Source organism: Onychostoma macrolepis, chromosome 02 (assembly GCF_012432095.1).
Source record: "Onychostoma macrolepis isolate SWU-2019 chromosome 02, ASM1243209v1, whole genome shotgun sequence".
NCBI classification, from domain to species: Eukaryota; Metazoa; Chordata; class Actinopteri; order Cypriniformes; family Cyprinidae; genus Onychostoma; species Onychostoma macrolepis.
This window is the reverse complement of record NC_081156.1, coordinates 19,105,285-19,131,279: the sequence shown is the minus strand read 5'-3', so window position 1 is coordinate 19,131,279 and position 25,995 is coordinate 19,105,285. Positions and strand designations below refer to the sequence as shown.

Here is a 25,995-nt window from a genome sequence, read left to right as displayed (position 1 = left end):
TCTACAAAAAAAGATGTCTTTATCTGAATTAAATTCAGTAACACTTTGGGATTGAGATTATGCATCTAAACAATCTTTAAGGAATGTCAATACAATACTGTCTTGAAAGAATTGTAATGGGACGTGATGTTTTTCACTAAATTATAATCAAGTAAACCACAGATTATTGTTGCCATGGAGAACACAAAGGCTTTTGTTTCTCATCTCTGGCAAGTTTAATATCAAACCACCCTTCAAAATTAAAATTCTTCATGGCACTTCAAGGATAGCACTCTGTCATGTCATTTAACTGAGACTCCAAAGAGCCCTTTATGAGCTCCATGGGGAGATATCAGATCAATATTATGATTTCACCCCAACATTTGCATATTGAACTCTTTATGAGATCCTCCACAGTAGCAGTCGTCAAAGCATTAGAGAGAGCCATGAATGTATCATGAGATAACACACACACACACACAATCAACTGAGCATTTGTATGATTAAGCGGGCTCTTCCTGAGCCTCCGGATGCAGCTCAAGACAAGCTGTTTCCTCTGCATCATTATTCACACAGATGAGCATCATTGGCTTTGATCATTAGATGTTATCTTTGAAACTCCGTAACACAAACGGGTAAACTGTCGGCTGAGTGTGAGACGTAATGAGTGGGAAGCGCTGTCTTGATTTCCCAGCTGAACTGAATTTATGGAGGATTTCTGCCCTGTACCCTCTCTATAGATCCCATTGGTGATCCAGCGTTATTATAGAGAGAACACTTCCTCTTAAAGTGAAACATACACAGATTAAGTCCTTAAACAACCTCTCAGTTGAATAACTACCACCATGTACTGGATAATTTCAAGGCTGAACCTTAAAAATGTCAATTCTGTCATCATTTACTCACCCTCAAGTTGTTTTAAACCTGTATGAGTTTTTTTTAACTCTTGAACACAAAATAAGATATTTGAATAATGTTGTTAACCAAAAAGTTGACGGTAGCCATTCAATTCCACAGTATGGAGAAAAAAACAAATACTATGGAAGTCAATGGCTACTGTCAACAGTTTGGTTACAAGCATTCTTATTTTGTGTTCAGCAGTATAAAGAAACATAAATTTAGAATAAGTGGAGGGTGAGTGATAACAGAATTTTCATTTTTAGGTAAACTATCGCTTTAAGGCATATGGAACAAAACAATACCAACAAAACTATAATACATTCCATGTTGATATTAAAGGGGTCATATGATGTTGCTAAAAAGAACATTATTTTGTGTATTTGGTGTAATGCAATGTGTTTATGCGGTTTAAGGTTAAAAAAACTAGGCACTAGTTGCATCCAGTGGGGACATAATTACTGATTATAATGACTTAAACTGTCTTTTTATGCATCGCGCCATGTAAACGTTACCATGTCTGCATTTGTGATCGGAGAAACGACAAACAACAAGCACTACTCTACACAGCTCAAAACTCGCGTTTGAATCGTCAGTGGCAAATTCTTTAAATAAGAAGACGTACTTACAGGCTGTGGAGTCAGAAGTGCCAGACTGTCCTTGCAAAGTTGAAATTGCCCCACTTTATAGAAACAGCCTTTGTGCACAGCTGGCAGGCTACTCCCAGGTTCAGGAAATAATCCTCTGTTAAAATGTGCTGAACACACTCGAATATTTGGGTTGAACTGTTCTGGAACAGTGTTGTAAATACAACTTAACCACTGATTTCTAGTTGTGTCCTCTTTTGGAAGCTCAAACAAAGTAGTTTCGCTTTCACAACAAAACACAGCGTCTCCAGGACATGGCGCCGGCGGCAGCAGCACTACTACAGCGAGAATAAAAATCATGCCCCCTTTCTTTGCATATACATTTGGGCGGTGCTTTGCAAATCTCCCCCCACCATGACTTAGACATGTGGGGGCGTGTTTGAATGAGCCGTGTTAGGTGGGTGTGGTCGAGTCTTAACTTTTATAAAGAATATCTCTTTGGTTTTGAGACTTTAGTCTGTGCAACTTCAGGGATCTTATCTATGCACAAACAGCTTGTAACACTCCAAAGAGAAAGGAAAACTTGAAATCGCATCATATGACCCCTTTAAAATACTTTTTATTTAACAATTTTCACTCAGAATTTGCTAATAAATGTAATAAATATTTACAAAGAAACGGCAAGTAACAGAATTAAATGTGAATTTCTAAAGCAGAAATATTGAAATAGTAGATAAGATCAGCATTTTCATAGGCAAATAGGTTCATTAAAAAGGTCAGCAAAAGCAGTTCTATATTTCTTGTATAACGTACGCCAAAAATCTTGTTTTATTTACAGCTTTGAAATTTCTTTTTACAGTGTACAATACTACATTAGTTGATGTTCAACTACTATTAATGGACACATTTTCAGATCATTAGTTATTAAAACCACACCACAAATATTAATGGTGGCAGGAGCAGATGTGTACTTAATGTAATTTATTCATTAAGAAATGACTCAATCGTAGATAATTGCATGTGTCAAAATATTTCAAATTAATTTCAATTTGGACATCACCAAAAATAATAAAAATAATAAAATAAAATAACATAAAAATAAAATAATTTATTTTTGTTTTGTTTTATTTTAATGAAATTGAACTGAATTAAAATCATTAAATTACATTACATTAAAATACATTAAGTAAAATTAAATTAAATTAAATTTAAAAACACCCCTACAAGGAAGTGTTTGCAGATTAAAGAACTCTTGTTGACTCTGTTTTAGTAATTAAATATAGTTTGACCTGGTGTGAAAAATGTGTGTTTGAACTTTACTTTCCTGCCATCAAGAGATTATAGTCTTTTCATACATAATAATAAAGTGCTGATGTTACTTTGCAAACAGATCACACTTACACAGTCCAGCGCCTCAGGCACAAACAAACAATTTACTATGGAGGAATATATTAGCATACAGTACAATATACAGTGGAATACACTCACATGCATAAACAACCTCTCATATTGTCCTTGACCAAAAAGCACATTAAACTTTTTTTGCACATTAATCTCAGCGTTTCAAAGCTACACCACCAAAACATACATCTTCACCAGCCGCAGATCTTCTCGAGATGACCTTTGCCCTCCTGCCTCACTAATACAGGAGAATTACTGTCTTAACAGGCCGCATACAGAGCTTAGCCTAATTCAATTGTCTGCTATTCTCAGTCCCCATACTAGAGGCTCTTCTTACACCCAGCTCCTGGGTTTAAGCGCTTGTGATTGATGCAGATAATGAATGAGTCTACATCCATTACCGTGATGCGGGCCGCTGTGTGAAGTAATATCAAAGCAGGGACGTGGTGGGAACGCTGAGCGCTGGAGAGGCCAGGAGCCCGAGCAGCCAGTCTCACTGATATATGGCACCGCCTCAGGCTACCTGGCAACTGACTAACCCATGCTAATGCAATATGTTCACTTTTAGAGCAGCTCAGATTGCTGTTCTTCACACAGCAGTCAAACTCATTTAGAAATTCAGAGGGGGAATTGTGAATATAGCTACTGTTGTTTTAAAACCAGCACTGATTGAAGCTGGAAGCCTTAAAGGGATAGTTTACACAAAAATGAAGAATCTGTCATCATTTACTCACACTCATGTCATTCAAAACCTATATAATTTCTGTGGAACACAGAATAAGATATTTTGAAGAATGATGGCAACTAAACAATCCCGGTTAGCATTGACTTCAATTGGGGGTGGGGGGATTACATGTCAAAGGGAATAAAAACTGTTTGGTTACCAAAATTCTTAGAAATATCTTCTTTTGTGTTCCTCAGAATAAAGTCATACATGTTTTGATCAACATGAGGGTGAGAAAATGATGACAGAATTTTCATTTTTTGGTGGACTATCCCTTTAATATTTCCACTTGGACAATGAAATGTTTCTAGGGAATAGATGAGATAAAGTCATAAAATGTAACCTTTTCTATATGTTGCATATAGTGCCAACTTAATCAAATTTAGCAACAGCAACCTGAGAGCAAAAGATAGCTGATTTTTAAAGTTAATTAGTTTGTCATTTTATTGTACTAGTCTTTGAGTGGAAGGGGGGAGTGTGCAGTAGGTCAGAGAGAGAGACAGAGAGGGAGAGTGAAAGAGAAACTGAGAGACGGTATTCGAAACAGCTGCCAGCGTTCATTGGAGTTATATCACGCCTCACTTTACAGGCAGCAGAAGTCTGGCAACATGCATCATCTGTACAGATCTGTGGGGCTTTTTCCTCAAAGGCTAATTTGTTTGAAATGTTACGGCTAAAAACAGATGATATGAGTATTTAGGAAGAGGAATACTTATTTGTATCAGGGCTATTATCATTCAAATTAAAATGATAAAACTTTTCATTACTAATGAAAATTCAATAAAAACGAAAATGTATTCAAAATCAAAATATGAATAAAAACTAGTAAAATAACATTGTCTGCTACGTATATAAACATGTATTTAAATATTTACTCATTCATTCAATTATTTTGAAGTAGCCTACCTCCCTCCCTGAATTATATATATATATATACACACACACACACACACACACACACACACATACATATATATATATATATATATATATATATATATATATATATATTAGTGCTGTCAAACGATTAATCGCATCCAAAATAAAAGTTTTGTTTACATAATATATGTGTGTGTACTGTGTATTTATTATGTATAGATCAATACAAACATGTGCATGTATATATTTATGAAAAAATGCTATGTTTATATGTTAAATGTATTTATATATAATATAAAATATAAGAATATAAATATATACATGTAAATACATGTCAATATTTTAAAAATATTTACTGTATGTGTGTGTATTTATATACATAATAAATATACACAGTACACATACACATATTATGTAAACAAAAACTTTTATTTTGGATGTGATTAATCGCGATTAATCGTTTGACACCACTAATATATATATATGAAATAGTAGTATTTTCACTAACAAAAAAAATGGTTTTAAGCCAGTTATTTCTACCTTTTGCTGTAGTGTGTGAGTAGGAAATATCAGTTCCTATTTACATTAAATTTAATAATCCAGTTAGATTTTTGTATGCACAAGGAGTCTGACAACAGCCAGTGCTCTACACAGAGACCTCATCTCACCATCATTCAGTCTGTATGAGATTACATGCAGAATCAGAAAAAGAAAAAAAAAAAAACAAGAGACAGACTAAATCCAAAAGAACTGAATAAACATCTCAAAGACGCTTGAAGAAACCTTGTGCATACAGACGTCTTGTGCATACAAAAATCTCACTGGATTATTACAATTAATGGCAAAAGGGATGTTTGGAAATGTAAACTGATACTACTGATTTCCTACTGACACACTGACACACACAGCAAAAAAAGAAATAACTGGCTTAAAACCATTTTTGTTGCAAAAATACTAATGGCCTAAGACTTTTGCACAGTACTGTATATATTTATTTAATTTATTTTTTGTTTTTATTTACTTCGCCCTTCAGCTACTAGCGTCACAAAATATTAAAAATTCAAATGGGCTTCCCTGAACACTCCCCCATCGGTCAAGCAAACATATAAAGTCGCTCTCAAACTTACCCTTGTTGAGCCAATGTTGCTATGTCATGCCGGTCAGCATGTAATTCTAGTGCTACTAAAAAGCAAGGCTACGTCAAAGCAGTTTCACAGTGAAATTCATGTCCTTAGAAACACAGTTAACAGTAACAGATATAGTCTCCGTCTCCTTGTGCATATTAAGTAAATAAGAATTTGCGTAAGGCCTCACCCACGTTTTCTGAACCTCATTCCAGGCGTCTGCAGTGAAGCAGCTCAGATCCCACAGCACTGCACAGTTCATCTGACACCCAGCCTGATCATGTGACACAGATGAAAGACAGACGAAAAGCAGCAATACCTCTACTGGCTCATCGGCTTACTAAGTGGTTTACTTTGCAGTTATTGATGCTTGTATATTCACACTGATATTTACATAGTACTGAATGTGGAATATCATAACGTACAATGAGCTAGAACAATGGGATCTCAAACAAACAGCACAGGCAGGATTTCTCTGACACAATGACACGGGTGTGAACCCAAATTTGAAACCTCAACACAATCAACACATCACTGAGGACCACTGATAGAGTTGCATGTGCTTTGTTCTTCACTTTTCAGCAGGCTATAGCTAACTACAGTATGCGTATGTGTGTGTGTGTATGTGTGTGTGTGTGTGTGTGTGTGTGTGAGAGAGGGAAAGAGAAATCATTTTAACTGAATCATTTGCAAAGGAGCATGCAGTCAGTCAGATAGTCAGGTGGCTGGATCTTTAGTGGTTTAAATGATCCATATGCCTTCTTGTTGCTCATTAGCACCATTTCATTACATATTCATTGCTATTTCATTACAAGCAATGCTGCAATTCTGGGTTTGTACACACACACACACACACACACACACACACACACACTGCATATTAGATTATTTCTGAAGGATCATGTGACTTTGAAGACTGGAGTAATGGCTGCTGAAAATTCAGCTTTGCCATCACAGGAATAAACTACATTTTAAAATATATTGAAATAGAAAACAGCTATATTAAATTGTATTAATATTTGCATATTTGTAATAGAATATAATTGCTTTTATCCAAGGTTCTGGTTAACCGTAAAGCAACAGGTACACTATATCCTCAAAAACACATGGTATACTGTCAAATATAATCATACTGATAACCGCTGGGTAAGTACTAATGCACACAGCTTAGACAATGCAGTTTACTAAACACTACCATGACATTCTGTGTATTAACTGGGTCACGGAATCCAGACCATGGAAAAAGATGAGCAGAAGAAAAAGAAGTGATCAAGGACTGAGAAAAGGTGGAGTGGGTTAAAGATAGGGTTGGGAATCGAAAACCATTTCCAATTCCAGAATCGGATACTTATGGTCAGGAACCAGATAGGCTACTTGTTGTAAAATTTAAATTTCAATTCCACCTATTAATTCTTGTGTGCATCTTTGTTTTGTTTTTGTTTAGTTTTTTGCCGAAAAGGGGCAGTTAAAAATGTACTTATATTTTAATAATTCATGAATCATTCTGATTCATCCAGTAATGAAACAAGTTTACTTTATGAATGGAATGATTCAATGACTCACTCAAGATTATCTTGAGTGAGTCATTGAATCATTCCATTCATAAATTCCATGAGATTTTGTTTTGTTGTCTAATGTTTTTTCTTCATAATTGTGAGCGAACTACAACCTCCATTAAAAAAAGTGCCTCAATTTATCCAGAATCATGCAGCTCTATTTTTCACACAAACAGCTCTTAAACGAGTCCAGTTTTTATGTAGCCAGATGATTTTTGTTCATGGTATTCAGCAGAAATTAGAGAGTTTTGCAAAAAGAGACAGAATAAATATGTTTGATATCTAAATGTTTGAAACTGGGAATCGTTGAGAATAGAAATCAATAAGTAGAATCGGAATCGGAATTGATACATTTCAAACAATACCCAACACTAGCTAATTATGAAGAGAAAGAGAAGAGGATCAGGAGGAAGAGGTAAAGAAGAAAGCCTGGTTATTGAACGAGCTGAGGAAAGAGCAGGATGAGATGGGATGAGAGGACAAGACACAGATGTAAATATAATAAAAATACTATTATTTACAGGATATATAATAACTCCACTAGTAGTGTTTTCTCTATTCATAATAGATAACAAAAATGCTTATTTAAATATTAAAAGTTCAATTACTTAATGGTGAAATGGTCTGCATGCACCGATGACAGGTGTAAAGAGAGCCGGCCCACGACCTCTCCAGAGGGAAGTGTTCTGTGATTTCAGGATCAATGGGCCTCTCAGCTAAAACTGCATGAGGATGAAAATGGAGGCCTCTCACAGAGAGCAGTCACTAGAGCAGGCTCACAAGAGCACTGCGCTGGCTACAACAGTGTCATTCAGCCAACAGACAAATCTCACAAACGCTGTTACACAAGGACATACAGCCTCTACACTCAAGCACAAAAACAATGCCAAAGACTGAAGTATTTAAATACATTTCTCAGTGGAGATTTATACCAGAACAATGCAATTTGTCATTTAGTTAAAAGAATGAGATCTGCTAAAAGTCAAAAGATGAAAAAAAGGTACCATGGTATAATAATTGTTTTAGGATATGGTTTCATGCTTTTTGAATACTACAATTATTTTAAGTGCATTTAATAATTTTACAGGTCTTCCAAAAACACCACTGGTAAAACATTCATACAATATAATGAAATATTTGTGTAATGTGAGATTTTTTTTCATGTTTTTGAAAGTCTCTAATGAGAGAGAGAATGAGAGAATAAGCTTTATTGCCAGGTATGTTTACACATACGAGAAATTTGTTATAGTGACAGAAGCTCCACAGTGCAACAGAATGACAGCGACAGGACAGGACACAGAAAATAAAAAGAATAATATACAAATATACAAACTAGACAATGTACAAAATAGCAAAAACACAATCTATAATATAGACAATTATGTATGTACAGGTATGAAATGTGCAAATTTAAATAAGTATGTGTGTTAAGTAAATAATGTATAATAGTGTTGTGTGTTCCACGTTTATTGTCAACTGTTCATGAGATGGATTGCCTGAGGGAAGAAACTGTTCCTGTGCCTGGCCGTTCTGGTGCTCAGAGCTCTGTAGCATCGACCAGATGGCAACAGTTCAAAGCGGGAGTGTGCTGGATGTGAGGGGTCCAGAGTGATTTTGCCAGCCCTTTTGCTCACTCTGGATGAGTACAGTTCTTGGAGAGTGGGGAGGGTTGTACCAATGATTCGCTCAGCAGTCTGGACTACCCTCTGTAGTCTTCTGAGGTTAGATTTGGTAGCTGAGCTGAACCAGACAGTTGAAGTTCAGAGGACGGATTCAATGATGGCAGAGTAGAATTGTTTCAGCAGCTCCTGTGGCAGGTTGAACTTCCTCAGCTGCCGAAGGAAGCACAACCTCTGCTGGGCCTTTTTCACAATGGACTCAATGTGATTGTCCCACTTCAGGTCCTAAGAAATTGTGGTGCCCAGGAATCTGAATGACTCCACTGCAGTCACAGTGCTGTTCATGATGGTGAGTGGGGGGAGAGCAGGGGGGTTTCTCCTGAAGTCCACGATCATCTCCACAGTTTTGAGCGTGTTCAGCTGCAGGTTGTTAAGACTGCACCAGACAGCCAGCTGCTCAACCTCTTGTCTGTAAGCAGACTCGTCACCGTCCTGAATGAGGCCGATGACTGTGGTGTCATCTGCAAACTTCAGGAGCTTGACAGAGGGGTCTTTAGATGTACAGTCGTTCGTGTAGAGGGAGAAGAGCAGTGGGGAGAGGACGCAACCCTGGGGGCACCAGTGCTGATCGTACGGGTGCTGGATGAGAATTTACCAAGCTTTACTAGCTGCTGCCTGTCTGTCAGAAAGCTGTTGATCCACTGACAGACAGTGGTGGGGACAGATAGCTGAGTTAATTTGGGCTGGAGGAGTGATGGGATGATGGTGTTGAAGTCTACAAACAGGATCCTCACATAAGTCACTGGTCTGTCGAGATGTTGCAGGATGTAGTGCAGACCCATGTTGACTGCATCATCCACAGACCTGTTTGCTCTGTAGGCAAACTGCAGGGGATCCAGTAAGGGTCCAGTGATGTCCTTCAGATAAGCCAAAACCAGTCTTTCAAATTATTTCATGGCCACAAACGTTACAGCCACAGGTCTGGGGATGATGGTGGAGCGTTTGAAGCATGAGGGGACTTCGCACAGCTCCAGTGATCTGTTGAAGATCTGTGTGAAGATGGGGGCCAGCTGGTCAGCACATGTTTTCAGACAGGCTGGTGTCACACCGTCTGGGCCTGGTGCCTTCCTTCTCTTGTTCTTTCTTAAGACCTGGCGCACATCATCTTCACTGATCTGCAGTGCAGGAGGGGGGTAGAGGATCTTCTTTGGCCTGACGGAGCTGTCTGAGTTTTGCAGTGAACCATGGTTTGTCATTGTTGTAGGTTAAATGAGACCTGGTAGGAATGCACATATCCTCACTGATATATGATGTTATAGTCTCTGTGAGCTCGTCCAGATCGGTGGCAGCAGCTTCAAAAACAGTCCGATCAGTGAGGTGGAAGCAGGCTTGAAAATCCCGCTCTGCTTCATTAGTCCATCTTTTTACAGTCCTTAATACAGGTTTAGCTGATTTCAGTTTCTGCCTGTAGGTTGGTATGAGGTAAACTAAACTATCTGATCAGTCAGTTTCTGTAAAGCTGAGCTCATGTGCGCTTGCGGAGGAATGTAAACACTCACGAGAATGAATGAGCAAAACTCCCGCAGCGAATGGAATGGCTTACAGTTAATGAAGAGAGCTTCTAGGTCTGAACAGCACATCTTCTTTAACACAGTTACATCTGTACACCACCTTTCGTTGATGTAAAAGCATGTCCCGCCGCCGTGCGATTTCCCTGTTGATTCTGTGTCGCAGTCCGCTCTAAACAGCTGAAAGCCCGGCAGATGTAGCGCGCTGTCCGGAATGGCGTCATTGCTGCTCTGTGTTTCATGGAAACCTGGCTGAGAGTTTGAAAAATCCTTATTTTTCCGGGAGAGCAGAAGGAGTTTGTCCATTTTGTAGGGTAGAGAGCGGAGATTCGCCAGATGGATGCTAGGCAACTGCATCCGAAATCCGCGCTGTCTGAGCTTCACGAGCACACCGGCTCGCTTCCCCCACATGCGCATCCTGAAGCGTTTGACCAGCGCTGCTGCTCTGCCAACTACAACGTTCAGCAAAACGTCCGAATAATCGAAATCCGTTAAATGGTTTTGTGGTGTGTTCTCCCGAATGTTCAGCAGTTCATCCCTGGTAAAACTGATCGTGTTTGAGAAACAAAAAACAGGAAAAACTAACAAAAACAGTACAAACACTGGAGAGCTAAGCACTGTGGCTGCCATGTGCGGCGCCATCTTAGATGCATTATGCTCATCAATGCTGCATTTATTTGATTAAAAATACAGTGGACAGTAATATTGTGAAATATTATTACAATTTACAATAACTGTCTTCTATTTTAATATATTTTAAAAATGTAATTTGTTCCTATGCTGTCCTTACTCCAGTCTTCAGTGTCACATTGATCCTTCAGGAATCATTCTAATACACTGTAAAAAAAAAAAGAAAAAAAAAAGTTGAGTGAACTTAAAAAAAAATTTTTTTTTTACCAGCTTCAGCAGATTTTTGAGTTTGCTCAACTTTTTTATGTGGGAGATTCTCAAATTTTTGTTGTATAAACTTAAAACGACAAGTTGAGAAAACTCAAAAATCTGCTGAAGCTGGTTGCCTTAAAATTTTAAGTTGGCTCAGCTTTTTTTACAGTGTATGCTGATTTGGTGCTCAAGAAACATTTCTTATTATTATCAACGCTGAAAACAGTTTGGTTGGCCTAATATTATTAATATTAAAACCAATATACATTTTTTTCAGAATTCTTTGATGAAAAGAAGGTTAAAAAGAAAGGCATTTATTAAGAAAAAGTAATTTTTGATTGTTTGCATTCTTGCTGGGAAAAAAAATTAGTAACGATAGAGTACATGTATGTTTTTGGGAAAGTGAAACTGTCATTATACATTTATTTTGACATTTACCAACAGAGGTGAATTAGACCATGACAACCAGCCAAAACTCGACTCCTTGAAGGTACCTTTTAAATATCATGACATATAAATATGGTAATCATACTGTACCAAGGTATGATCACATTAATACATGGATAATTCCATTACAGGGTGCTATGCTCGGGTAAGTACGACTGTGGACACGTAAATAACTGTAGAGGCTGAATGAGATTGGTTTTCCAGCAGTTAGAGATGAGTAACAGAGCGCAGTGCCGGGGGTGGCCACCGAGTGGGTGTGCAGACTGGCACCTCACTGACGCCAGCCTTCCAGCACATCATCACTGCTGGCGCACACAGACTTCCTCTACAGCCTCTGCATAAGAATTACTACTTTTATTACTTCAGAAGGAGGCCAAGCCTGTGGGATCTTCACTACAATTGAACAAATACTCTGTCCAAACGATTCTATGCAACAAGATTCTGGTGACAAGCAATTTGCCTATTCACACTTCACACTGTAAGTGAAAAGGCTGAAAATGCTCTATATATCCTATATTTATCAATATATTCTGATCCATCCATCCAAGGTCCATATATATTGGCTGACATTTGCAATTTTTTATTATCGGCATCGCGAATAGGTTTTTCTATTTGGAAATGGGACTTTTATTTTGATTGCGCTGAAAATTCCAGCACCCGGGAACCCTTTCTCTGCAAATTGGATTTGGACAGGAGTGTTCTGTCACTGGACACGCACGAGGTTAAAAAGTTCCCTCAAACTTTAAATATTTGATTTCAAATTAATGCAGCAGTTAGGGGCCATTCACAGAACGCGTTTTTCCATTCCAATGCGCTACTTTTCCATTGTTTTTGTAAACAATGTAAACACGTGCTTGATGGACGTGCATGACTGTTACGCTCGTGTCTCGCGTCTTTTGCAGTGCCTCGCACATGAGTGCTGCATTTTTAAGATGCCGTGTCAAGTTAAAAGAATTTCAACTTTTACACACAGCGTCGCTCATCAATGTCAGTTCCAAAGCAGTGGGCCAATCAGAAGAACTCGGAAGCGGGGCAAGCGTTGCAAGCTTCTGTTTACAGTAGCAAGTTGGCATGACAACTGTTTTATTTGACTGCAACCAAAGAATTTGCTGCAACATGGCGGAGGAAGCGCTCTGCACTGTGCTTTTTTAAAATCATACCCGAGTGCTGCGTCTTGTGTTTTTAGACGCAAAGACGCGTTCTGTGTGAATGGCCCCTTATAAGACCCCATGTCATATTCAGTATGTACTGCATGTTTTTATTTGAAAAAAAAAAAATAAATAAAATAAAATAAAATTCCCAGTAGACAGGCTTAGTTTACTGAGTGCACTTTTAGTTACAGTGTTTACTTACTTTTTATTCTTATTTTTAAATATTCTTTGTGAAATATACTATAATAGAATACAGAAAGATTCAAGCAGTTGCCATTTAAATAGAACTTTTTATTTATACAGATATTTTTTGTCAAGTTAAACATTTTTTCATATTTAATCATTCACAAACATTTTCTAATTATTAGTAAATATTCTGTAAAATAAATTTAAATTTAATTTCAGCAATTGCTTGTGTTTTTACTATCTTTAAATTAAATCATGCAATATTTGATATTTTAGTGCAATATTAATAATAAATGAATACATAATTTAAAAAAATCAATATCAGCTAACCACTAATAATAAAAGATATATTTATTATAAAATACAATTAGATATATACAAACAGAATACATAATAGAACATTTTATTTGTATAATAAATTATAATATAACAGAATTTATTATTATTATTAATAATTTTTGCATATCATATTTCAATGTGATTACAGGTCTTTTTGTGCTTTTGATCTAAATTTCTATGCAGCAGCAATAAGAGATTTGAAAAACGTACACAATTGCAATATATCACAGATTAATAGCATATGAATTGTTGGCCAAATTGTGCAGTCCCACTTGTAACACTTATTAGGCAAAAACTAAGATATAAAGACAAAACAAATACACACAGAGCATAAAATATAAAAGATGCTTGAATCACTTGTCGCTTTGTTAAAGACTTCAGAAAATAGTTTTCCATAAGGAGCTAAAGTTTCTTTACTAACAGCTTCTGAAATATTGCACACACTAAAAGTAGCACCACATACACAGGCCTCACAGTTTTGTCCACCAATTCTGAGATAAAATTATGCCCCCTCACCTTAGCCACAAATCAGATACTTTGCCTTCAGCTCAGTCTCTTGCTAATCGAGGCTTGGCTTTTATTCTCCCTAATTAGGAAGCGTGACCACACAAGCCCTGTGACCCTAGTTCAACCCTTTAGTCTCATCTAAGAAGCCCAGATACATCAGCTTAAAGGGACAGCACACATAAGAATTCCAAAGCATAATGACATACACACAAACATCGCTTTAATTAAGTAAAAGACACTCCCTCCAAGCACACACATAAGAAGTCGTTCATTTAGAGCAGTAACGACCCAAAGCCTGTGTTACACTTAAATCCCACAGCGGCACGCCTGCCGAGCTTTTCCTATGACCCCACAAGACCTCCTCCTCACCTCTGGACGCCTGAGTGAGTCACACAAGCCCAGTGTGCAAGTGTGTGGGCCTGGAGCAAAGCAAATCTGCTGTTCTATCTCAAGCAATTACACTCCGTCATAATGACAACGATGAATACGAAAACAGCAGGAAGCTGTAGAGTTTTCTTTAGACACACGCAAGACATGCTAACTTCCGTTTAATGATTCACGCACCCCGTAGCTTCATTGTGATGTAACTATTTTTAATATAACAGCACCGATGCAACCGTGCCAGGCCACATTCATTACACTTCCACGCCAGAACCGGCGCTAATGGAATCATTGCAAGCTGGCAGCTCTTCAAGTTTTTAATTGAAAATGCTACAGAGGTTTTCGGTTTGAGCTGGGCTGTCGAGGTTGTTTTGTTGCCCTGTTGATGCATTCCTGCTTTCGCAAAGCAAAATTTGATGCCACATCAGAGTTGTAATCTCTGTGGTCGCAACAAAAGGCAGCAAATCCACATTCAGATGTAATATCAGGTTTTTTTTTTTTTTTGGAGCATTATAACTATTCTACTATTCTACACTAAGATTTCTCCGTGTTTATTACAGAAGTGGGAGGGTCTGTTTTGTACATCTTGGCATCGCAGAGATCACGTGCTCTGTATGTGTGCATTGCGTATAGTCATTTGGATTGATTACCATTAGTATAATCACAGTTTTACTACAAATACCATGGTGTCGCTAAATGGCTAGTATAGCAAAACCATGTTAATGTGTGGTTACTTTAGTTTAACTATTTTATTTTTTTATTTATTTGTAGTAAACCCATGTTTGATTTTCACAAAGGTACATATGTAATTAAAACATTATGTAATTGAGTGCAGAAATGAACGTGAGATATCTTACCTGATGCTGATATTACAATAGCCAGTCTTAACAGTTTTACGTGATCTGGCTCTTGATTTTATTATTGTTTTTGTTTTGTTTTTTCTTCTTTTTTATATCAAACATGCACACGGTAAGAACGTCTACGGTAATTCACGTTGGCCAAAACACACAAGGAAATCGCTGGCAAACACAGACATTCGCATTCGGACGGGATTAGTTTTCTCAGAGGATCACTGAGTTTGCTGAAAAACAGTAGGTAATTTGCTCTGGAATTATTACAGAGGTTGTGTGAGAAAAACACAGACGTGGCAGATTAAAATCACCAAGTACGTCTGTGAAACACAAATTTCTCTAACGACCCCCTGTAAAACTAGTCCCGTCCAAATAGGGCTTATGGCTGGCTTAAAATGAACCCAAAATACTTCAGAAATTAAAAATTAGACACATAGGCTAATTACTAAAGGCATCAGTAATAATCAAAATGTGAACATTTATTAGTAAGCAATTTAATACATTTTTATTATTTCATTATTATTTATAATATGTTCATTTGTTAAACATTAATTTCCTAATTATTTTGGTTAATTTTAAGCAAGAAATATAGTAATTTTAAACAACAGTTGAATTAAATATAACTACCCAAGTTGGGCCAAACATTTAACCCAACTGCTGGGTCAAAACAATCCAATTACTGGGTTTTGTCCATACTTAACCCAACTTGGGTTGTTTTTAACCCAGCATTTTTTAGAGTGTAACTAAAAAAAAAGAGTTGAATAAAAACTTTAAGTAACTAACTGACTAAAATCAATAAAAAACTGACTAACTTATGAACTAAATAAATAATATAAATATAGCTTAAAACTTCAATCAACCAAAATGAATACGAAAAGGAAAAAAATAAATAATAATTAACAAATAAATTTAAAAAAATAAAAGTTGTTCTGTTTTTCTATGTAGGTAAGAGATAAAACCGCTTGATCTATTCCATCTGTAAGAATACAATGAATATCAAATGGAATAGATCTACTGTAAACAGAGTTTGCTTACAATTGAACTTTTTCTTGATATCCGTCCAAACCTTACAAGCAATAATAATGGATTGGCAGTAGCTTTCTACTCAGTAACTCAGGGGAATAAATGGTGCAGCAGCAAGAAGGGCACCTTCAATTTGCGATTCTTCTAAGCGTTGCCATACAGGAGAGTCAGCATATTCTGCTTGCCAAATCCATCCAGCTCTTATCTGGACTGCACAGTAAAATAACAGAAATTGGGGAACTGCAGCCCTCTTTTACAGAATGGGCTGTGCTGAGATTTCAGCTTAACCTGTAGTATGTTCCCTTTCCAAACAAATCTAGAGGGGAGTCCATCTACACCTCTACGCCTCTAAACCAAGAAGAACTTTGTTCAGATAAAAGGTGACGTGACATGTGGCCAAGTATGGTAACCCATACTCTGAATTAGTGCTCTGCATTTAACCCATCCTAACCTTTGGGTTACGAGTCCGACTCTCTAACCATTAGGCCACGACTTCCCTAAAACTAATATAAAAATTTGAATACTGTTCACATAACCAAACTATAATATGGAAAGAGAATCTCATCTTTCCACCTTTGTCAAGTAATTAATTAAAAATGGAAAGTGTTCACACTGATTTCTGTCCTGTAGATTCTGCTATAATCTTTAAAATTGTATAAACTCCCAACTATATGTTCTAGATCTGAAAAAAAAAGAAAAAAAGAATTGAGAATTTTCTCTGTGCATTTGTCAAGTGAGCGCTTTTTCTATTTTATCCCCATTCTCATACTAGTATTGTTTGATTCTTTTGGCTCTCTGCTAGTAAGAATGTCATTCTCCCTCACGGCTTCAACGTGCTTAATCTTTTAAGCACAGAATCATCTTTAGATAAGGACTATTCCTACTCCTTCGAGAATATAGTAGACACTGATTTTTTTTTTCTTTTTGCCAGAGGAGCAGACAATAATTAGGCCTCTTAAGTAAGCCTTCAGTGATTCCCAAAATTACCCCCGGGATGCAGAGTCTTCATTCACACTTAGAAAAGTCTCAATATTTGTGTTTAAGAATGTCATGAACTATAAGAGTAAACGATTACTAAATATCCAACATTTAAAGCTGGGTCTGGATGCAATTTTAACATTGCTCCCTGTCATTTGTGTGAAAAAGGTCTATCCTTCACAAATCTGTAAGGAAGGAAGTAAAATGAAATTATTCACTTCTACAAAGTCCTCCATATAAAGTCTAACTCAGCCATCATAAATGTCAAGGCTCTTACAGACTGAGTGACAGTAAAGACTTTTAAAATCTTACAAAGGATTTCTATTTCAAATAAATGCTGTTCTTTTGAACTTTCTATTCATCCAAGAACCCTGAACAAATAACAGTTCCTACAAAAATATTAAGCAGCACAACTGTTTTCAACATTGATAATAATAAGCAATATTGTTTACGCAGCAAATCAGCATATTGGAATGATTTCTGAAGGATCACGTGACACTGAATTTTCATCACAGGAATAAATTACATTTCATTAATTACATTACAGTTATTTTAAACTGTATTCATATTTCTCAATATTACTTTTGAACTGTATATTTAATCAAATAAATGCAACTTGGTGAGTAAAAGAGTTAACAAATATTTTACCAATCCCAAATTTTGGATGGTAGTGTATATCCTTTTAAAATTATATACTTATTGGAAAAAATTGCCCAAGCTATTTTTCAAACATGACTAGTTAGTTAGTCGACCATGTTAACCCCAAATACATGATCTCACTAAAAAGAAAAAGAAGAAGAAAAAACAAACAAAAACAAATTAGATCTATTGTCTCTTAATTGTTTTTCACAGAGAGTGATATGATAAAATGAAAAACAAATGGAGATTTTTGCTTAAGACTGTTCTCCTGGGAAACGGACCCATCTCAGCTCTAAACACTTAATATCAACTAGAAACATCTGAGACAAAGTCCATTGAGCTGCAGTTTTAAAGAGAAACCTCTATTACTGTCTCCTGATCACATGTTCAAGGCTTCAATGAGATGTACTCAACACAATAACACTGTGCTTCAATTTTAAATCCTTCAAAAAATATTGTTAATTTTGAAAAAGATTAAAAATGTTTACCAGAGCACTTTTATGCTAAGATCTAGAATGATAAGATCTAATCTCATTCAGGGTTATTGATGGGCCTTCATGCTAACTTTTTCCTAAACATTTTATGTTACCTTACAGATCCTGCTCAATCAGATTGATGAAAATTACAGCATGTAAACATTCCTATTGACAAAAATGTCAACAAAGAGAGAAAACAAAAATGTCTTTGGCCACCAGGGCCCAATGCACTCAGTCGCTCTCCAAGCACACTAATTCACAACACTGGGGGAAAGAGTTGCATTCAATCTGACCTTTCAGCTCACAGCCCACAAATGTCATCCAGCCTTTGATATTCTGCTACACAGTCATGTGACTTCTGCTGAAAACCTTACATGCTTGCATGGGGTCTGCATCTAAATGCTAGCATATGCCTCACAGAGGAAAACAAGTCAGTCAAAATGTGTCTATAAGTATTACAAAGACATTTAATATGTATACGTGTTCAATACAAAGCTAGAATGATACCTGCTTTGAGAGTTAAAGTTGATCATTATTAAAATGTGATGGGTTCTGCCACATGCGGTTCTGAGGGAGAGATAAGTAAAAAATCTCAAATGATTGATTGAAAATGATTGTTTCAAGCTCCTTGGGAGAGATGACCCCTGAATAGACTGTATTTAATCCCAATGTGACCTAGATTATGAATAAAAGATGCAAATCTTTGTCCAGTAAGATATTTGTACAACAACAGCAGTGCAGAGCAGATCTTAATCTAACAAAGGCTGCACTATTTAACCTTTTAGCATTTTAACAGGGATTAAGTCTGTCAACATTAAATAGTCCCTTACTCAACATTTACAGTAATAGCATGACCATTTAATCCACGGTCTACAATAAGGTAAAAACATTAAAGTTTACATAAAGCATTGCACAATGGCATGCTGTCCTGGCAATACAATTACCCAGCATCCCTCAGTAGGCCTGGATGTGCTGTGATTAGAGGCTTGAGGGATCTCCTGCTTGATCTGCCTCTCATTCCTCTAGTCTGCTGCTCTCGAATCCTGCCGTTATGAGCTACACAATAACAGTGGGAACCAGGGACGTCTCTGATTAGTTCGGGGAAATCCTAAAGCGTTCATGGGAACACTTCTGGCTGTGAATAAATTGTGTTTGGGACTAACGCTGATCAAGCTGGCAGATGTTTCAGGAAAACACAATCTTTGATCCTGAAAAGCAGAGAAGTACATTGGGGTTCAAAAGTTGAAACTCTGGGATTTGAAATTCAGTAATAATGGCTATCGGACAATTTTGGTAACAAAAAACAGGTCAATACCAAGACAGTATTAGCCAATTTTAAACGACTAATGTTAGTTTTCATTATGTTTTTCATTTCATTTATTTAAATAAAATAGTATAGAATTTTTATATTTTCCTTTTTCATTAAATCGACGAAGACATAATAACTCATTTATTAGTATCATCTGTATTGTTACAATTTTCATTTTTCATTCATTTACATTTCATGTAATTTATTCCTCTGATGAACAAGCTGAATTTAGTCTTTACTCTTTAGTGTCACATGATCATTCAGAAATCATTCTAATATGCTGATTTTGTCTCAAGAATCTTTTTTTAATTTTTTTATTATCAATGTTGAAAACAGTTGTGCGCTTAATATTTTCGTGGGAACTCGGATTCTTTTTTCAGGTTTCTTTGATGAATAAAAAGTACAGAGGAATGTATTTGCATTTATTTGAAACAGAAATCTTTTTCAACATTATAACTGTTTGTCACTTTTGATCAATTTAATGTGTGCCAGATAAATAAAAGGTTTAGATCACCCCAAAATGAAAATTTTGTCATCATTTACTCACCCTCACATTCTTCCAAACCTTTATGAATTTCTTATGTTGAAGATGGCATTTGAATAAATGTTGGTAAACAAACAGGTAGCCATAGACTTTCATAGTATATTCTTTTTCATACTACGAAAGTCAGTGGCTACTAGCAACTGTTTGGTTACCAACATTCTTCAAAATACCTTCTTTCATTTTTAGGTGAACCATCCATTTAATTTATTTCCAAAAAAAAAAAAAGCTGACTACAAACTTCTGAATAAAGCTACAGATGCAAACTTCTAAACTCCAGTGTACAGTATCTTTAAAAATGGATATATATATATATATATATATATATATATATATATATATATATATATATATATATATTTGGTGGAATTGGTTGTATTTGATAAAAGTCCTATACAATGTTTCTCTAGATTAAAAAAAAACATTATTTAAAACACTACTCCTCTGCCAACAAGGAAGACCCAGTCAAACCAAAGTTTAGTTAAAGTGTGTGTAGGTAAGTGACGAACTGAATCTTCCAGAGAGAGATCAGCTTGCCCATAATGTCTGGGCTTTGCTGCCTCCTAAATCCACAGAACTGTCTGATGGCATTTTAACACTTCATATCTCACCCTGCAGAGGGAACAAAATAAGGAATAAAGCACAGCAAAGAGACAGTCAGGGTCCATCTTCTTTGAATGCAATATATAACTGCATGTCCGTAGTTTTTCAGCATATGTGGAGCATAGCATCCTCTACTCCTCCTCATCCCTCGCTCACTTTCCCTCCTTTTCCCCCACTCTCTTCCTTCTAGTTACTGTGACAGCATCTAGTTCTTCCCCAATGTGAGGGCTCCCCCACCCCACCATGCTTCTGTCTGCAGTGGCCCAGTTAGTGCTAGATTATTCCACTTACATCATCGCATTTCTCTGCATCTCCCACTGTCTTTTGTGCCACCCCAGCCACTCTTGATCTGTGTGTGCACATTTAAGCCTCCTGGATCTGCCCAAGTGGCCTGCTGCGACCCACTGCGCTGCCGCCTTCTTCAACCAATCATATTTTTACCCACAACGGCGAGGGAAGGGTCCAGACAGTGTCATTCTAGTCACGTCTAAAACTGTCACTAACTCACTGAGACAAGTTTCACAAAATGTCTTGGAATCATATGACCATTTTAAAAGAGTCATAGCACATATTTGATCAGATTATTATTAATATGTTTTAATATAACTGTTTTTTATTATGTGGGCACAGTAAAGAAATTTTAAAGAAATGACACCTTCCCTGACTTCCTAAGTTGTCTATGAAAACCTGTAGACATGATTTTTATGTTTTTGTTATACAATGTTTAGGTTAAAGGGTTAGTTCACCCAAAGATGAAAATTCTGTCATTAATTACTCACCCTCATGTCGTTCCAAACCCATAAGACCTTTGTTCATCTTCGGAACACAAATTAAGATATTTTTGATGGAATCTGAGAGGTCTCTGATCCTCCATAGACAGCAATGATATTACCACGATCAAGGCTCAGAAACGTAGCAAGGACATCGGTAAACAGTCCATGTGACATTCGTAATTTTACGAAGCTACGAGAATTTTTTTTTACAAAGAAACCGATAACCGAATTCTGGAACAAAATGTATTCTCGAACCACTGATGTAACATGGACTATTTTAACAATGTGCTTACTACGCTTCTGGGCCTTGAAAGTGGTAGTTCCATTACTTTCTATGAAGTGTTCCACTGATAAACAAAGGTCTTACGGGTTTGGAATGACACCAGGGTGAGTAATTAATGACGGAATTTTCTATTATTATACACCAAATATAAAACTAAACAGTCATAACGTAGTAAGGACATCATTAAAATAATCCATGTGACATCAGTTGTTCAACCTTAAATTTTATGAAGCTACAAGAATATTTAGAATGCGCAAAGAAAACAAAAATAACGACTTTATTCAACAATTTCTTCTCTTCCGCGTCAGACTTTGATGAATGTTCAGGACAGCATCACTACTAACGCTCTACTGACAAGTTTTGTGAATGTTTTTGAATGACTCACAAAACCAGGCTAATAACAGTAATGACATTGTTAACAAACACTAAATAAAAGTTAAAATAAAATACAATATAAATAGAGGAAAAAACTGAAATAATTAAAATAAAGTGTTTAAATTGAAATACTACAAATGCAAAAACTATAACTGAAATAAAAATAAACCTAAATAGAAACAAATTAAAATGGAAACTGAAAATATAAATCAAAATATTACTAAATACTATAATACTGCATAAATAACACTGTTTCATAAGAGTTTATGACACCAGCATTTGGTTTATTGGGTTCAATGGTGCACGTTACACTGGCATACATAATTAACTACTACAAGACATCTGATAAAACTGGACACATTCAAAGTTTTGCAGAATGTCACAAATTCTTGTTTTCTGTAAGGAGACAAATGCAAAAGCAATGTAAAATAATCTCACATGATAGTACTGCTTTTGGTCTTTCTGAAGTCTACTGTCTACTTTCACAGAAAGAGCACCCCAATTGATTTCTTATGAAGAATATCTTGAGTTTCAATAACGGCACTCGTGCATTTATGGTGTGAGCCAAGGACTAGGAGAATTGGGCAGTCAGAACGTGTAGTCGATTACTCTGTTGACATTTAAAATGAAGAAAGGGGTCTTTATCATTTCCATTATTCTCCACCCTCAGGATGCCAGAAACCTCTGCCGAGGGGGCGTATAGCCCTCTGAATGCCCTTGCGAAACAAAAGCTGGCTTTTCTGCAAGCCTCAGAACACACAGAATCTGTGTAATAATTTCATGAGAAATTTCACTGTAGTTCATAAGAGAGCCTGCATCTCCCTCATCACTCGAATGACAGAATGAGATCTATAATGATAGGGGGGCACAGCTGGTATCCCAAGATTGAATCAATATATACGCCACCATGGCAACATCTGTTTTTTTGGGGGGTTTTTTACATTAATGATCGTAGGAGTGCTATAGAGACAGACTGCTCTTTGACATTAGTACAAAAAGCATGTCTCAATTCTCTAAATATTCCCTTCTAATATCTAAATTTAACAATGAAAACCCATTCATCCTTTTTTATGGCCAAAATCTCAGGCCAGGATTTCATGATGTTTTATCAGCTGTTTGGACTCTTATTCTGAATGCACTCACTCACTGTGGAGCATGCCATGCTAAATTTCATTTTTAGGTGAACTATTCCTTTAAAATACTACAAGCAAATATGCATCCATAAACGCACATCTTTCAATTTAAAATCACATAATTTTGAGACTGTCAATGTAAATAAACTCAGATATTAGCAATACTTTACTTCAAACAATAGGGGAAAAAAAAACAGATGTCAATTCCGGTGTGGAGACATGTCAGCAATAATGCATATATTCAAATATTAAAGATTACATCTTTACACACCTCATATTATGAGGTCTTTAACACTAATATTAATCATTAAACTTAAACTTATGATAATGAATAAAGGCGAGGCCCATTTTCCTTTATGTAGAAGTACATATTCATAACAATACGCTGTCTTTGGCAATTCATGGAGAGATCTTACAAAGGGGGCCAATGTAACAAAGATTAAAGCAGAGGCCATTCATTATCACACAAGTCTCATTAACTCTATACAGTGAGGCTGGTGAAACAGGAATTCATTAACTCGAATCCATATAACAAACATTTGGAAAGGCATACAAGCACTTTAAAATAAAAACCGTCCTTTTCCAATTACAGATCTGACACCAATACATCTGTTATATCAATCAATATAGACAACCAGTCTAAGCTTATTGTACTGACATTGTCCAGCTAACCCAAAACGTTCAAATTTAAACAAACAAAATGTAACTAACTAAGTAACATGCTGATAACACAAAAACACATCTGTATCCATGTCACAATGAAGCAGGTGCACAACGACCATGCATTTCAGAGGAATGCATCTTTAATCTACGTGTAATCTTAAGGCTGTCAGGCTGAACAATTAAAATGATGAACTACTAAAGTCTCGGCTCACGGCAAGCCCTTAGTAGGTACAATTTAAACACAGACAGATGTAAAATTTAAACACAGCACACAGCAAACATTGTTCTCTAAACTACACCATTACATTTTGACCCAGTTCATTCAGTTAAACTGAACGGATCACACATGTTGGTTAAAAATTTCTGTATGTAAATGTTACTAAGGCATTCTGTACAAAGCAATGCTAATTTTGGAGCTGTCAAAGAAATCTGTATTTATCTGCATAGTATTTCATTATAAACATCATATCTAGTGGTATGTGGTGAATGTCCACAACTTGAGAGGTTGAAAACCGAACAGCTGAAACATTTATAAAGGTGTTTTTATAGCCAAATTCTGTGTTTTTGTTTATTTAATTATTATCACTAAACATGTTATTTTGAAAATCACTGGTGTACCAAGAAAGTATCACTTCTGAGGATCCAAGGAAACAGCATCAATGCAAAAAGGTGACTCATTTCAGACTCACTGACGCTGTAATTGTCTTGTCAAAGTAAGAGCCCCTCATTGAGCCCCTTTTCCTGCTGTGGCCATCTGGTGAGATGACCCATCTCTCCACCTCCCCTCTGTTGGAAGTGTCACTTCCTGGTCAAGAAACAGGTTCAGCTGGCAAAGATTCACTACTCGTCTAATACATGACCCTTAATAGCTAACTGCACTCAGGTATAAGCTCAGAAACCTTTCCAGGAACAACTGCATAATTGCTTTCACTGGCATATAAAGTTTTACAAATGTTTACCTTGAAACAAAAGCAACAAATACCCATACCCATATATATATATATATATATATATATATATATATATATATATATATATATATACACATACACACACACACATACACACACATACATATATATATATATATATATATATATATTAGTGCTGTCAATCGATTAAAAAATTAATAGCGTTAATCACAGTCATGGACTGTGATTAATCATGATTAATCGCAAATTTAAAATACCAGGATTTACCTGTAAATGTGTTGAAAAAGAAATGCATGACAAACTAGTTTAAGGAAACAGAACCTTTCACACTTCTGCAGGTATGAGACATAATCCTTATTATTCTTTTATCATTATTCTTTTGTTTTTATTCAGCCATAAATCAACCTTTAAACTGGCGATAAAACGTTTACCAAGCCACATCGCTTCAATCCCAGCATACATTTACCCAACTATTATCAAAAGTATTTCTAAATAAATACAACAAAACATTTTCTTGCGACCTTACGTGAAGTATTGTGACAAAATGCATTATGAAGAAGAATTGGACCTGTTCTGCAGCCGTATTAGAGCTAACATGCTTCATAAGACAATTTATGAGATTAATAGTACACTTTTACTCAGGACTCACTTCAAACCACCATCGAGTGTTTGTTATAACTTCCTTTTGTGATCACATGTGGAATTTGGTCGTTTACTGTTGTTAAGATATGCTATTTATAGCCTTTTATATCGCTGCACAAATTAGCATTTCAGACATAAACATTCTCAAGAAAATCACATACAGACCATATCTATCGTAATCGTGTGTGTATTATCTTATATTTATAATCTATAGTGGCTGTTGTCATGTTTATTTCTGCTGTGTAAAAGCCTTAACATGTGCTCTACTGAAACTCACGTTGTTTGTGATGTTAACCGCCTCTCCGTTCTTAAGTTGCCAGGGATACATTCCAAGTATAATACACATTAGTAAAAGGATCTATTTTTATTTTTATTTGTCTATATACACTTTGGGCGGCCGCGGTACATTATAAAAGTAGCCCAAACGCAACCCGCCACGGCTCTGTAATTTTTCCCGCGACTATATTTTCAAACTAAACCACTTGTGCCGCTATCGTTACCCTGGCAATAGCTGTATCCTCATCACACAATGATAGATAACCTTCCG

General features: G+C 36.2%; 1 protein-coding gene across 10 annotated transcripts in view; it reads right to left on the bottom strand.

Moving 5' to 3' along the window:
* Positions 1-25,995, bottom strand: part of dlgap1a (discs, large (Drosophila) homolog-associated protein 1a) — a 123,384-nt gene that overhangs the window by 87,104 nt on the left and 10,285 nt on the right. For 6 of the 10 annotated variants that reach the window (XR_009266017.1, XM_058799822.1, XM_058744344.1 and 3 more), the window contains exon 3: positions 19,139-19,402. The exons of 2 other annotated variants lie outside the window; for them this stretch is intronic. The gene's annotated coding sequence lies outside the window, so the exon portion shown is untranslated. Of the gene's footprint in view, positions 1-19,138; positions 19,403-24,563; positions 24,625-25,725; positions 25,884-25,995 lie in introns of those variants that run through there. 2 more of the 10 variants (XM_058799850.1, XM_058799860.1) reach the window with 2 other exon arrangements.